The 13,476-nt window shown below is 36.1% G+C and overlaps 1 long non-coding RNA gene across 1 annotated transcript; it reads left to right on the forward strand.

Moving 5' to 3' along the window:
- The first annotated feature begins 431 nt into the window (after window positions 1–431).
- On the forward strand, window positions 432–10,862 carry LOC310900882. The gene is made up of 3 exons (XR_014585440.1): window positions 432–1,097; window positions 5,469–5,545; window positions 7,032–10,862. It is a non-coding gene; the product is annotated as an uncharacterized lncRNA (long non-coding RNA).
- The last annotated feature ends 2,614 nt before the right edge of the window (window positions 10,863–13,476 follow it).

The raw sequence follows: 13,476 nt of genomic DNA on the forward strand, positions 1-13,476 counted from the left end.
CAAAGAGTGGGGCTTCAAGCAAATCCTGCCTAGGGACAAATTTTGAAAAGTGAAAGAATTTTAATCCATGGTCTATATAGACTTCTTTGTACTTGTAAATTTCTATTAGCCCTCACCCATCAAAGTACTGCAAGTGCTGACTACTTCTGCGCAACATCAGAGATTGTGCTTTCTCCTGCTGTATTCTACATACTTAGGAAGAGAGGTAGCCTCCAGAAAACCATGCTGTCCCACTCCGTAGTTTTCATCTCTTCTTAAAACCCTCCATCGTGATGACTACAAAGGAAAATACAGTCAATAATTAGGCTATTGTACTGCTGAGATCACAGCACACCTCTGTATCTGGGATTTTTTTTATTGCTTCCCTGTCCCTATCCATCCCATTAAACACTTTTACTAGATGTGTCAGGACTGATATTTTTGTGCCTGTTTGTACAGGGTCTGCACTCCACTGGAGTACAAGTTTGTAGTCTAGATTCTCATGCTTTGTAGCACCACTGGTATGCAATAAACATTAAGAACCTGCAAATAAGGCAAAACGAGAGAGATAGTTTCTAATTCTGTTTTTCATGGGCTCTATAGCACTAGTCAGCATGCCTGAAAAACGTCTCCGTGCATGTTGTTTATAGCCTTGTTGCATTAGTCAGCTTCCTTTAATAAATCAGATACAAGTTGTGACATGCTGTTAATTCAATCACTAATAACCTGCTCAAATTGCAAATCTATGTCAGCAGGTTGGTGTTGATTAAGTTGTAGTCACTACTAACATATTATTTTAAATGACTGATAATTTTTATTTTCTGCAGTGGTAGACTGCCCTCTCTGATTTTTGTTGTTGGTGGTGGTGGTGGTTGTGGTTTTGTTGTTGTTGTTGTTTCCCTCTCCCCTTGTAAGCTTAGAGAAATGACACAAATGGCCCTGTGGTGGTCGGTCCTCTATAGGCCTTTCTCTTCCTCTGTTTGCTGCAAAGAGAGCTGGTAGCCACTAGAGGGGAGGAGACTGCCGGCTTTCCTGAGTGCTTCACGCTACAGCTTGAAGGTGCAGAAGCTGTCACAAGACTGGTTGCCCAACGAAATGGTTTTTAAAATTTTATGAAGGTTAGTAAAAAATAAAAATAATAAAAAAATGTTTTTCCCCCTGCCCCTAATCCCCTTAATGCACTTGAACTATTAATTTCTCAGCACATAGGCTCTCTTTGGAGTGTTGGTATTTCAGGTGATGGCTGGGGGAGGGAAAATCCTACCGTAACAAACATTTAAAATGTTGCGTCTGAAGGTAATGTGTTAAATTTTTCAAAGCAAATGTTATATTTTCTGTGCAAGGATAGTGGCAAGTTAGTGTTTTGTCGAGGAACAGCAAACATTTATTTCTTGTGTGAAATTAGAAGTTTTGATTTTGTGTGTTGAAACTTTCCAACCATTCTGTCCATTCCCCCACCCCCCCGCCACCCTTAGGAAACTAAACTACCGATGCTGAAGGAATGACTAAAGTAGTAGAAAACTTAAGCAGCATTCTAACAAACTTTTTGAATCATATAGGCTGTCATATATATAACCTACTCTAACCCAGAATAGCAGAAATTCTCATGTTAGCATCTGTAGATGTATAAATGTATATTTCTGTACCTTTATAGATACAGTCTGACCTTTCATTTTATTATTTTTTTTAAACAGAGTAAAATTCTTGGTATTGTTAAAGAGCTATAATGTAGAACTGTAGCTTGTTACACTTACTCTCCTGAGTGTAATTGCACTAAGATCATTCAGTTTCCATTTGGAAAGCCAGTGGCAATTACTGGAATACAATGTATCATGCATTTGCTCACTGGATATAAAACGTATATACTAATTCGCAATAAAATGTAACAGCTGTCAGTGCATTTTCTGCTCTGTTACTTCAATAAATTGGAACTCTGACTAGAAAATGGGAATATTGCATTTTTACACACTCCGTAATGTGTTTGCTTTTTGCAAATACAATTTATTTTTTTCATGACAAAAATTGTGGTTTGTTATTACTGGTAGTGGATAAATATTCTTATATCAGAATGAATTACACATGGTATCTGTAAAGAAGTAGTAATATTTTCTGCTTTTTATTGTAGCCTGTCTCCAGTAAACAAAATGCACTTAACCTACTTCTGTCACATACTAGGTATATTTTTTGTTAGCACTGCAATGGTTGGGGGAAGGGGTGGGGGCAGGAGGAGATGGGGCAGGGGGAATATTTTACCATACCTTTGCAGGTATTTGGATAACTGGTTAATATTTTGCAGGAGACTGCTGTTTCCCTCTTGGATTTCTTTTTATTTTTATAAACCTATATATAGATAAATAGTCCTGAAAGACAGTTATTAACCATGATTCTTCACATTATGAACTAGTGCATCTGAGTTTTATTTAAAATAAAATGCCTGCACATTTGTGTAATTTTGTTACTTGAGGTCAGACTTTTCACAGATAATTAGCCTTTTACACACTGTGAAATCAACCTGCATTGGTTATTTGGCTAGACTCTTTGCTTCTGTTCTTTATTTCCCAGAAGGTTAACGTGCTGAAAATCTAGCTGCAAGCACATAGTACTGTCTCTTTGTGTTGCTAATTATCCCGTTGCATAATTATTAATATCAGGAGCAGGAAGAGGAAACAAGCACACCAAATAGTCGTGAATGCTAGTGTTCTGGCAGGAAGCTAGTCCTGCATTAATAAAATGTGCCTGTGCCAATATCACAGAAGATAGGAGCGTTCCTTGTTAAGGATCATTTATTAACTGAGATCATCTTTTAGTTCGCCTTGGGGTAATGACTAATGTCAATGGCAAATTTCACAGTTGTCTAGAGAAATGAATTAAATTTGTAATAAAAAGCCCTTCGGCTTGTTGTACATGTTCATTTATTGGAGTAGTTGAACTAGGAGAACTGTAAGGCAACCAAGAACATCGGCTTAATTTTCCTTACATATAATAGTGACCTTTAGCTTTATATTGAAAAAAGTTACCTATTATAGACTGGTAAATTAAATGAGAAGTTCCTCTAATGCAAAATAAACTAAGTGACTGAGCTAAGTTAAACGGCCCTTGAGCTTATGAGTTTTTTTTGACAGAAACAAATCCTTCTTTTCTAATTCTGTTCTGTGTAAGCTTTCTAAAGGTGGTTTGATGTCTAATCAGTCAGGTAAAACAATACAAAGTGGGATGCTAAAGAGTTATTAGAAGTCAAAGGATATCAGGATGACTGGAAACTTGGAATAGTATGTTTTGGATATTGAAAGTATGGCTTTGTTTGAAAACTTTGAAATGTTCTCTATACATTTTCTCCTACAAGCTCAAAGAAACCTGCATCAATTTATACATATTTATATATATATATATATAAAGGTGGTGTTTTTAGGTTTTTTTGTTCGTGTGTGTGTGTGTGTATGTGTGTTTGTACATTAAAAATACAAAAGCAAGTCTTCAGATTTTGTCACTGCAGGAAATAAATACAAAATTCTAAGAAAAATATCCAACTGTATGGATTGAGAATTTAAATCCTCCTCAGCTCCTAGATCAAAGGACAAAAAAAAGTTTCTGATTTCAGTGTATGCACTTTAGTCTTGGGAAAGATAATAATCCATGTCCTACCAACAATTGAACACAGACTGTTTTTAACTGTTACTGTACTAGGTTTCTCCTCAAAGTTATACCATACCTTACTGAACACAAGAAAAATATGGGGAAAATCCCAATGGACAGCAATAGAAAAATCCTGCAGCCGTTGAAAGAAAATGGAGGTGGGAATGCATTTACTCTACCATCAACACCTAGTTAGGCTCAGGATATGCTTATATGGTAATCTCCCAAATCATAATGAGATGCATGAAAAATAGTCAAAATTCATACAAGAATGTTGTTTTACTTTGTGTGTTTGTCAAAGTTCATGACAGAATTGCTGCACCAATGTTTGTAAAATGATTCTTGTGTTTTATATAGATTCTTCATTTAATTCTGTGTAGCGTGTGCGTTTGTGTGATCTGATGGTAAAAATCTTGTTCTTGTTTCCATCAAATTTAATATGACAGTCATCCTTACTTAATTACCCTGAAGAATCCTGATGTTCTCTATAGAGAAGAAGCACTTTGTCTACACTATACAATGAGCAAAATAACTTTTTAAAGTTTGTTAAAAAGCAGTATATTTTAATGGATACTTTCCCCATAGTAAAGATATTTTTTTTAATAGTTTGTCAGGTGAATAGAAGGATGTTCTCAACACACCTGACCAGGCTTAGCAAGAAAATTGGAGTGACTACTAAAATCATGAAAATGCAAACATAGATACAATTTCTTAACAGCTCTCAGGACAAACCACAGGTTGTTAACAGAGATACAGACATAGGAATTTTTAAAGGAATTTTGGCAACTCCTGTCTATATTATTCTTGTGTGACGAACTGAAGAGTGAATCATTTCAGATGTGAAATTAGACGGTGTAGAAAAGGATATAGCCAAGTGTAATATCCAGGGATTGTGATGCATCCACTGGGAGTCAGTGTTGCCGGGGGTCTTTTTTGCACCAGTCAGCTAATGCACCCAAACTAAGGAGGCAGAAAATAGGGAGTTAAATGTGAAGGTACAAAGCTGCTAATGGTTACTGTTTATTTTATCTGACAGAGAAGGTCAACTTTAATTTTGTATCTGTCACATGCCTGAATTCTAATGCATCATCTTAGCAGCTTTTAAGAATATTCCAGAAATGGTTACCAGAAGATAATGCAGAAAAGAAGCATGGTAGTGTTCATAAATGGGGGAGGGAACCAGTAGACTTACATTATCCTTTGGTACAAATCCTTTCTAAGTTTAGTGGCACACTGTCTTCTTTACTTAAAGTTCAGATTAACATTTATTGCTCAGATAGGGTGATACCTAATTGAAGAAAAATTGTCATCTCCATGGCTCTGAGCAAAATGTACAATTTTATCTTTTACCTTACTTTAAGTGCACAAAAATATTTTAGAATATCTGTTTCTTAAGCAGTAAAAAAACCTTTTGTTTAGCTGTGTGAAATTGTATTTTCATGCCAGCAAGGATGTACAGTAGCTAGAGGTTTTCATTTCAAAAAGGCTCTTCTAAAATCCAGCCATTGAAAGTTGTGAATATGGTAAGCAAAACCTGTGTTTTTAAAATAAATATTCTAATGCCTGCTCAGAATGTGGGTATGGGTATGTACAAAAAGTGTGCTATACATTCAGTTTTCACTATGTTGACTTTAAGGTGGTTTTTTTCTTTTTTCTTTTTTTTTTTTTTAATGACAGAGGGAAAAAAAGGACATAAAGCTAGAACTTGATCTAAGCATGATAAAGACAGTGACTGTATACAGGTATTTTCAAATTTAAATATGCAGTTCTCTGAAGCAAATCAAGATATGTCCTTACTTTTCTGGAAAAGGAGAACTTCCACCTAATTTTCTTCCACCATTTTTTTTTCTTCCTAGAAAGCGTGTAAGTGAAAATACAAAGCACCTTCTAAGAAACTCAGCTAAACGAATGCCCTTCAGCTAGGAATAGGAAAGTATGTTATTATTACACAATTTTATATGTATATATATATATTTTTCTTACAACTCAAGTACCATAATAAGCATTTGATGAATCTCTTGAATACCTACACCACTTGTCAAACTGTTTCAGAAATTCTGGTGTGAGAAGTACCTGAAATTTAGGCATCTTTATGTAAGTTGGCCAGACATGGATTAAAACAGCTAAGCTTGAAAATATTGTTACTTTTTTTTTCTATTATTATTATTTTCCTTTCTTTCCTTTCTTTCCTTTCTTTCCTTTCTTTCCTTTCTTTCCTTTCTTTCCTTTCTTTCCTTTCTTTCCTTTCTTTCCTTTCTTTCCTTTCTTTCCTTTCTTTCCTTTCTTTCCTTTCTTTCCTTTCTTTCCTTTCTTTCCTTTTTTTTTTTTTTTTTTTGCAATTATTTTAGTCACCTTTAGGAAAAAATCTCTAGTCTGTGCTCTCTGAACTTTCTGTTTGCTTAAACTAAATTTGGTATTTTATACCAAGAGGTATTTCTCTTCTCTTCTCTTCTCTTCTCTTCTCTTCTCTTCTCTTCTCTTCTCTTCTCTTCTCTTCTCTTCTCTTCTCTTCTCTTCTCTTCTCTTCTCTTCTCTTCTCTTCTCTTCTCTTCTCTTCTCTTCTCTTCTCTTCTCTTCTCTTCTCTTCTCTTCTCTTCTCTTCTCTTCTCTTCTCTCCTTTTCCTTTTCCTTTTCCTTTTCCTTTTCCTTTTCCTTTTCCTTTTCCTTTTCCTTTTCCTTTTCCTCTTATATATTGTATTATTTACTTTTCATATCCTTAGCTGACCAAGAAATAAGGCAGCATGGGACAAATAAAGCAGAGATGGGTGGGGCTCTCTGAAAGATTCATTTTCTCTCTATGCATTTCTCTGCTGTAGAATAGACTTTATGCTTATTCGCAGAAAGGGAGTTTAGAAATGTTTTTAGAAAATGCAGATGTGAAAAGCATTCTTAATAAGGATGGGAAAAGAGTTTGCACTCCCCTTTTAACCACTCTCTCACCTCAGCCCTTTTCAGCATGTAACCTTATTCTCTGTGGGATTACTTGGATGAAAACCAATTAGAGAACTGCTCACACAATATAAATGCATACAGATTAGTACAGATTGAACAGTACCAATGCCAACTAATCATACAGTATATAAAGTACTAAACAATATAGATATTAAGGAATGATGGGGAAATGGACTCATATTGTTATAAAGCTGAGCACAAAATGGAAGCAGCATAAAACTGTTTATTTAAATAATAAATAAAGTATAGGTTTTCTCTTCCCCCCTCCCTTTTTTTTTTTTTTTTTTTTCCCTCTTTGTGGCAATCTGCCCATAGACAAACTAAGTATACCAAAGAACATGTCAGCCTACATGTTTTCCTGGGTATTCCCCATCCCTTCATGGTAACGTTACTTCATTGTTGCTGTTTTTCATCCTTTAACTGCCCATCCCCTCGATAACCTCACATGTGGTGTTCATATTCTTCAGCTGGATTTAGGAGGAGAAAATGGTCTCCTCCAAGAAGGATGCTCATGACGCTGCAAAGATGTCTAGGAGGGACAAATAGAGACTCTGAATATAACTGAGTTATTTTAATGTGTGGCCCCAAACGACCTGGAGTGTTTGTTCAGCTGAATGAAGCCTGCAAGAGGATGACTGCAGAACCAGGAGATCAGACATTGTTTCCCATTGCATTTGTATTGTCAATTCCTGACATTCCAGGGAGGATATTTTGAGGAAAATACAGTACTTTATCTCTGCACACCTGTTGCCCGGCAAAGGAAATGAAACGAGGAGAAAATGCAAGTCTCCTTCAGGTTTCATGCTCTCTTCACACTACAATGTGTGTTCTGATGTGTCTACAACTTTGGTCACTAATTTTCTTTAGTTCTTTCCTCCTATTTCTGTTACCATTAATAAGCAAATGTTTTCATGATTAAAAATAGAGCTAGGCTTTCTGACAAGCAGTAAACTTTTTCAACCCTTCTCCGATATTTCTTTGTTATATGTAATCATACTGAACGAAACCTTTTGAGTCTTAGTAATGTCACAGACCATTTTCAGTCTGTTCCTAATTAGAACCATGGGAGGTATCTATTACTTACTTTAATATTGAAAGGGATTTTTAATCTCTGAAAAACATTTTGGCAACAATCTTGAAAAAATGTGCTAGAATTTTGGGTGGACTGCTTTTCATCTTCTTCTGAATGTCTGTCTGACTGATTTCTTAACTGTTGAACTAAATTGTCCTCTTACTATTACAACAAATGTGAGAGTAATAAGTCTATCCAAGTATATCTACAAGCCAAAAGTAAATGATAGCAATGCACATAAAAACAGTCATACTGATATAGATAAAAACAAATAAACAAACAAACAAACAAAAAAAACAATAACAACAACAAAACATTGAGACAAGTAAAGGAAACAGAATACTTTACAGGAGAGATTGGTGTATACATCAATCTTCTCCAGAACAGCTGTCATTTTTAGACCAGCCGTGATTATGCATTGAATTTTACTCTCAAAGTGTTTACTATAGCATTCAGAAAAAAAGGTTAATTATTGTAGTAACTCCCTGTACTATATGGTGCCTGTTTGTTTCTAGCTTCAAAGAAGAGAGAAAAGAAATCTCTGCTATCATGGATATTACATAATTTTAGTTGGATTTCTGTGCTCCAGTTTTAATAGAGACATGCAGGATCTCAAAAGCCTGCATTCATTAATCTTTCACTGTACCTAAAACCCAGAGCCAAATCCTGAAATGTGCATTTGGGTATTAATTATGTTCACACAGGAATATTGGGTGGGCCCTTTTGTGCGTGATGTCCTCATCAGATGATGTCTAGATGTTATCATATCCTTAGATGTAGTAATCCAGTAATGATTCCCCAATCATGATAAAACATCATTTTAGGAGACATAATGGAGAGAGCGATCAATAAGTAATAAATTGCCTGGTATCCAAGCAGTGTGACTTGTTAACGCCACAAGGCAGGAGAGGGCAGCAGGTTCCCACCATCTAGTCTGAGTTCGTGTAATCCACTCCTCCTTCCAGGGTTAGCTCTAAACCCACAGGCAAAGGAGTCAGAACTAATTGTTTCTTTGGTAAAGCTTTTCATTTTGATCCTCAGATGAAAATGTACATTAGCAAATATAAGGAACTTCAGTGGGACTTTTGGATTTTGTAGCAGGGATGTTATCACTGGGATTTTTCATGCCAAGGCTCAGAGAACTTGAAGGAATGCTGAACTTTTCCATCAGAAATTCAGAACTGATCATTTGAACTTTAAAAAGAACTATCTTCTTATCATTGATATGAACCATTTCTTGGATTGTCCTGAATGAGACTTGTCTCCTCAAATGCCATTCTTGCCTTCACGTCATTATTGCCTAGCCTACCCTAGTCCAACTGTAGGAAAGAACCAGTTGCCCCTGTTGCACTGCTATGGAAAGCCAAACCCTGATCCTTCTCAAAATGTTAAAAGGTGCCCACTCAGTTCATCTGAATGTTTAAGTCCCATGAGAAGATATTATTACTATAATGACCAACACTGCAGATAGAATGTCCTCATTTAGAGCACTTTGCCACATCACCTATCGCAGCAAGTCAAATTAAGCACAATTTAAAAGTAATTATTCCTGTCTAACAAGTAGGACTATGTTATGCAGATTGACAAAGAAAATTTATTTTTATTTTCCTATCTGTCACATATTTTTCAAGGACTAGTCAAGGAACTGAGGCATCATGAGCACAGAGGTTTTAAAATAGTGAAAGACCTATTAGGTCATCATCTCCTCCCTTCACCTAGGAGAGATTATTTACTGACAGAATAGTCTGAAGTGCTTTGTCCAGCCCAAGGTTTAATGACACTTGTGGTTGTCTAGAAATTCTGGCAGCAGCAACAATATTTTACAGCAAATAAATAAATTAATAAATAAATAGTCATTGGACAAAACCCACTAACATAGGAAATGATACCATGTTTAGAGTTTTTATGCGAGGTTTTTGCAGTCTCAGAAAACACTTCCTGCAGAACCAGAGAAGAAGGTCTGGACCAGCTGAGGGAGGATGCCCATAGTTTTGGAACATAAGCTATAAATGATAGCAAAGCATTGATTTTGTTAATAACAATTTTTATGTTGTTCTATAAAAATGTATTGCTGGGGAAAAAAAAATAAGAAAGAAAAAAAAAGTGAAGGATGGAGGGTTGCATTTGAGTGGACAAAGGAGAAAATTAGCTGCCAAGGGTAATAGAAGTGCAGTGTAACACTATTTCTGTTTTAGGTATAGGAGGGTGTAAGAAAGCAGCACACTGCTTACTGATTCACCTGAAAAAGCTTGCTGCCTCCTGAAAAGACTTCCCGTACTAGCAAGACATCATGGGTGAATTCCTGTCCCCAAAGAATTGAATGAGGATCTTGCCACAGACTTTCTTGAGGACAGGATTCACATGCTAGCTGACATTTTGGTTGTGTGGTGCAGAGCAAGGGGTTGATGCAACTTCAGCTTATGAATATACACATATAGCATTCACTGTACTGGGAACTGAAACACAGTCTTCAAAGAAATAGAGAGAAGTCAAAGTCCAGGATGCTTTCTATACCATCTCCAGACTGGTGCTCATTTCTGCTAGGCAGATGCTAGTCCCAGACATTTTTTATGAGTTTACATTCCAGAGAATAGCCTACCTGAAAGACATTTTCTTTCAAATTTTCCCTAATTCCCTTTTAATATCCTGTTCATGTTCCTGAATGTGTAAGTAAGTAATAGATATGCTATTGTTATGCTTAGATTTCAGGTGTATTTTGAATACTATCTTCCAGGAAGTGGTGTCAGGGCATCATGTGAATTGTGAAGGAAAGGAATGTCGTAGCTGACTATCTCCTGTGACCAATAAAGCTTTGTGCCATGCTCTTTCAGACTTCACTCTGTCATTGATACTGTCAGTTCTCCAGGCTTCCTGCTAGTCATATTTACTATTCTTGGCTGGGGCAGGGGGGAACTGCCCCTCAAATAGCAGAGATGTTACTCGGTGGGAATGCTAGAGATCAGGATGAAGACCTTGAGTGGATTAGTGATCTACTCCTTAGTAGATGCAATGTTGCATTTTGTACTATTTGGTGCATCTGTATGTGCCCTGGGTACTTCTGTAACACTTCAGCTGTAATTTTCATTGAGACCATCTTCACCTGCAGTTTTAATAATTCAGGTTTAATGTGGAAGAAATCATACGTATGGCCTCAGCTAAATCCTGCAAGTGTTTCACCTTTCATCATTTATGTTCATAGAAAAGCTTCACCTTTTCCACAGCTTGTTCACCCTCCCATACTAATAAATCTGGATTAGAGAAAGAAAACAAACAAACAAACAAAAACTTTAGAAAGAGTACAAATAACGCATTTTTGAGTATGAATTGTCTTGGAGGACAACAACTCAAAGTGATTTTGTTTCATCATTTTCAAAAATGTACAAACCCTTGTTTTACACTTATATTTTTGATGTTGTGAGTAAAATTATGTTATTGTCCATTTTTATATGTTTCTGGTGCCCTGGGAACAGTTAAATAGAGCATTTTCATATTAGAAAACCCAGAAGTGGAAAATACGTATCAAAAGAGATAATATCCTTTAAGAATTGAGGGTACTGAATTTAGAAAAGAAGAAAAAAATTCTCAGCTGAGATCTGTCATTTCTGCTTCCTTCATCTGCTTTCCACTTACATAATGGACAAAACTTTTTAGCAATTTTAGCATTCTCCACCCAGCTGTTCAAGTGAGCATGTTGCTTCTATAGTGAAACCTACATACAGAAATCAGATTTTGTTATATATCTCAAACTTTTCAATGATATGAAGAAAGGGAGACCCCATGTGCCACTCATCTTACTCAAAGCAACATGGCTGCTAGAGTTGGAAGTGCACTCTGATGAACAGGATGTTCCTCTAGAGTGCTCCATCATTTTGTCTTCACTGGGAATTTAGAATGGCTTCCTTAAGAAGAGTTAAAAATATAGGTACAGTTTGTTCAGGGTTTCTACTCTGAGGTCATTAGTAGAATTATGGAAAGAATAAAAGATGACTAGATCTTGTTACTGATGTCTGTTGACGGTACTTATAGTCTTGTAAATGTCTGTAATACAGGAGAAATACTATGGGTGAGCCTGTGTCTGAGAGCAGAATGAAAATACTGCTAGTGGGATTCAGCTGGCCTTAATTCAAGTCATTGTTCCCAAATGTCCAGTAATGGCCACCTATGATCCTAGTCCAGCTGACAGCACGCTCATATAAAAGTCTCCGTGGAGATACACAACAATTAGAGAGAAACGCACATAGAGTGAAAGCAATTGCTGTTGAAGAAGTTAATACTGGGAAATGCCATGAAACCAAGTTTCTACTGCACGTGTAGCCTTTATTCCTTGTAGGATTCAAGCTGCCTGCACCAAAGTAGAAAGCACTGATCACCTAAGCATATTCAAGGAGATAGAGCTGGATATGATTTGTACTAAGATCTGTGCTACTGTGGTGGAAAGACATATGATGCTTGCTCAAAGCAAGCTGAATACAAGCAGAGGTCAGTCTTGCGCTAGTGAATGGTACCTTGTATGTGGATATACAGTGCTACTGGAATTCAACAGTGGCTAGCACAGCTCATTATTCTACCATGGACATGGTAGAATTGGGGTTATGAGATGAAACAGGGCTTGTGGCTGGACAGGTTACCCTGAAAAATGTATTTGTGTGCAGCAATGACAATATAATTTCTGTCATAGGAGCCTCTTGTCTTTGTTAAGAATTTGTGTTTCACCAAAATGCGATTCTACTAGATACTGCATTCTTGCGGTATTTAAAAGAAAGAGAGTAGATTAATACCCAGGAAATTCCTTCGTAGAGAATGGAATTTACTACTTTGGATATTTACATTAAAGTATTTTTTCTTCTATAAAAATGTTTGTGAAGAAAAAGCCATCCTGGAGTGTTTTTTTTTGTTTTGTTTTGTTTTACCTATACAGATGATTTTTAAAGAAATTTTGTTTTCAGCTGGTTTGGCTCTGCCAGATTTTCTGTTGGTTAGTATTTGGATTTTTGTTAAAAAATCAGAATTTATGTTTCTCTTTCTCAAGCACTCTCTATGCTTAACTCACATAGAGCCAGTAGATGATAATTTTGTTTCCGTCCTGATACAGTAAAAAATAACCTCTTCATATTAAGATGACTTTGCTTTTTTGTAAAGATGTGGCATACAGGTCAAAATCAATATGTATCCAAATCCTTTGTGGAAAGAAAAGATGGATAAAATGCTTTGAGACAAAATTTTAAAAACAAACACTGTAATTAGCTTTTATTTAGTCTTTTTTTTTTAAGACAATGATTTTCATTTCATATGGAAATGTAGATTTCTTCAGAGTAATTTCATGTTCCTTTTGGTTTAAAGCAACTTTTTTTTCCTTTGATTACTGAAATATGCAGTTCTCTCTATTTAACACGTAATACCAAATCAACATACTTCCCCCTTCCTTTTTTTGCTGATGACAGTCAGCAGAAATCATGTTCCGAAGTGCCCTGAGAACAAGGGCATTGATCTCAAGTGAGACTCTTGTGCCACCTTCCCCTTGTCACTTTCAGCTGTAATTTGTTAAGATATCAGCTCTAAATTATTAAATACTTTATAAGTATAAATAATTCATCAGTCAACAAATAAAGTGACAGCCCATTAATCAGTTTCCGTACACGTACATAGGTGGCATGCGGTGGTCTGTTCTGGGGTATGAATTCTGCTGTGGTTCGTATGCATTGTTTCTTCTCACCTCAGAAAAAGGTTTGTGTGTCTTATAGGTTTGGGATTTGTTTGCACCAGATCAAAGATCTTCCTAAACTCCAGTACAGTGTTTGTGGCAATCTTTAAGGCTTTTGCTGCATGAGACCATGTTGATC

This window comes from Anser anser, assembly GCF_964211835.1.
Source record: "Anser anser genome assembly, chromosome: 1".
NCBI lineage: Eukaryota > Metazoa > Chordata > Aves > Anseriformes > Anatidae > Anser > Anser anser.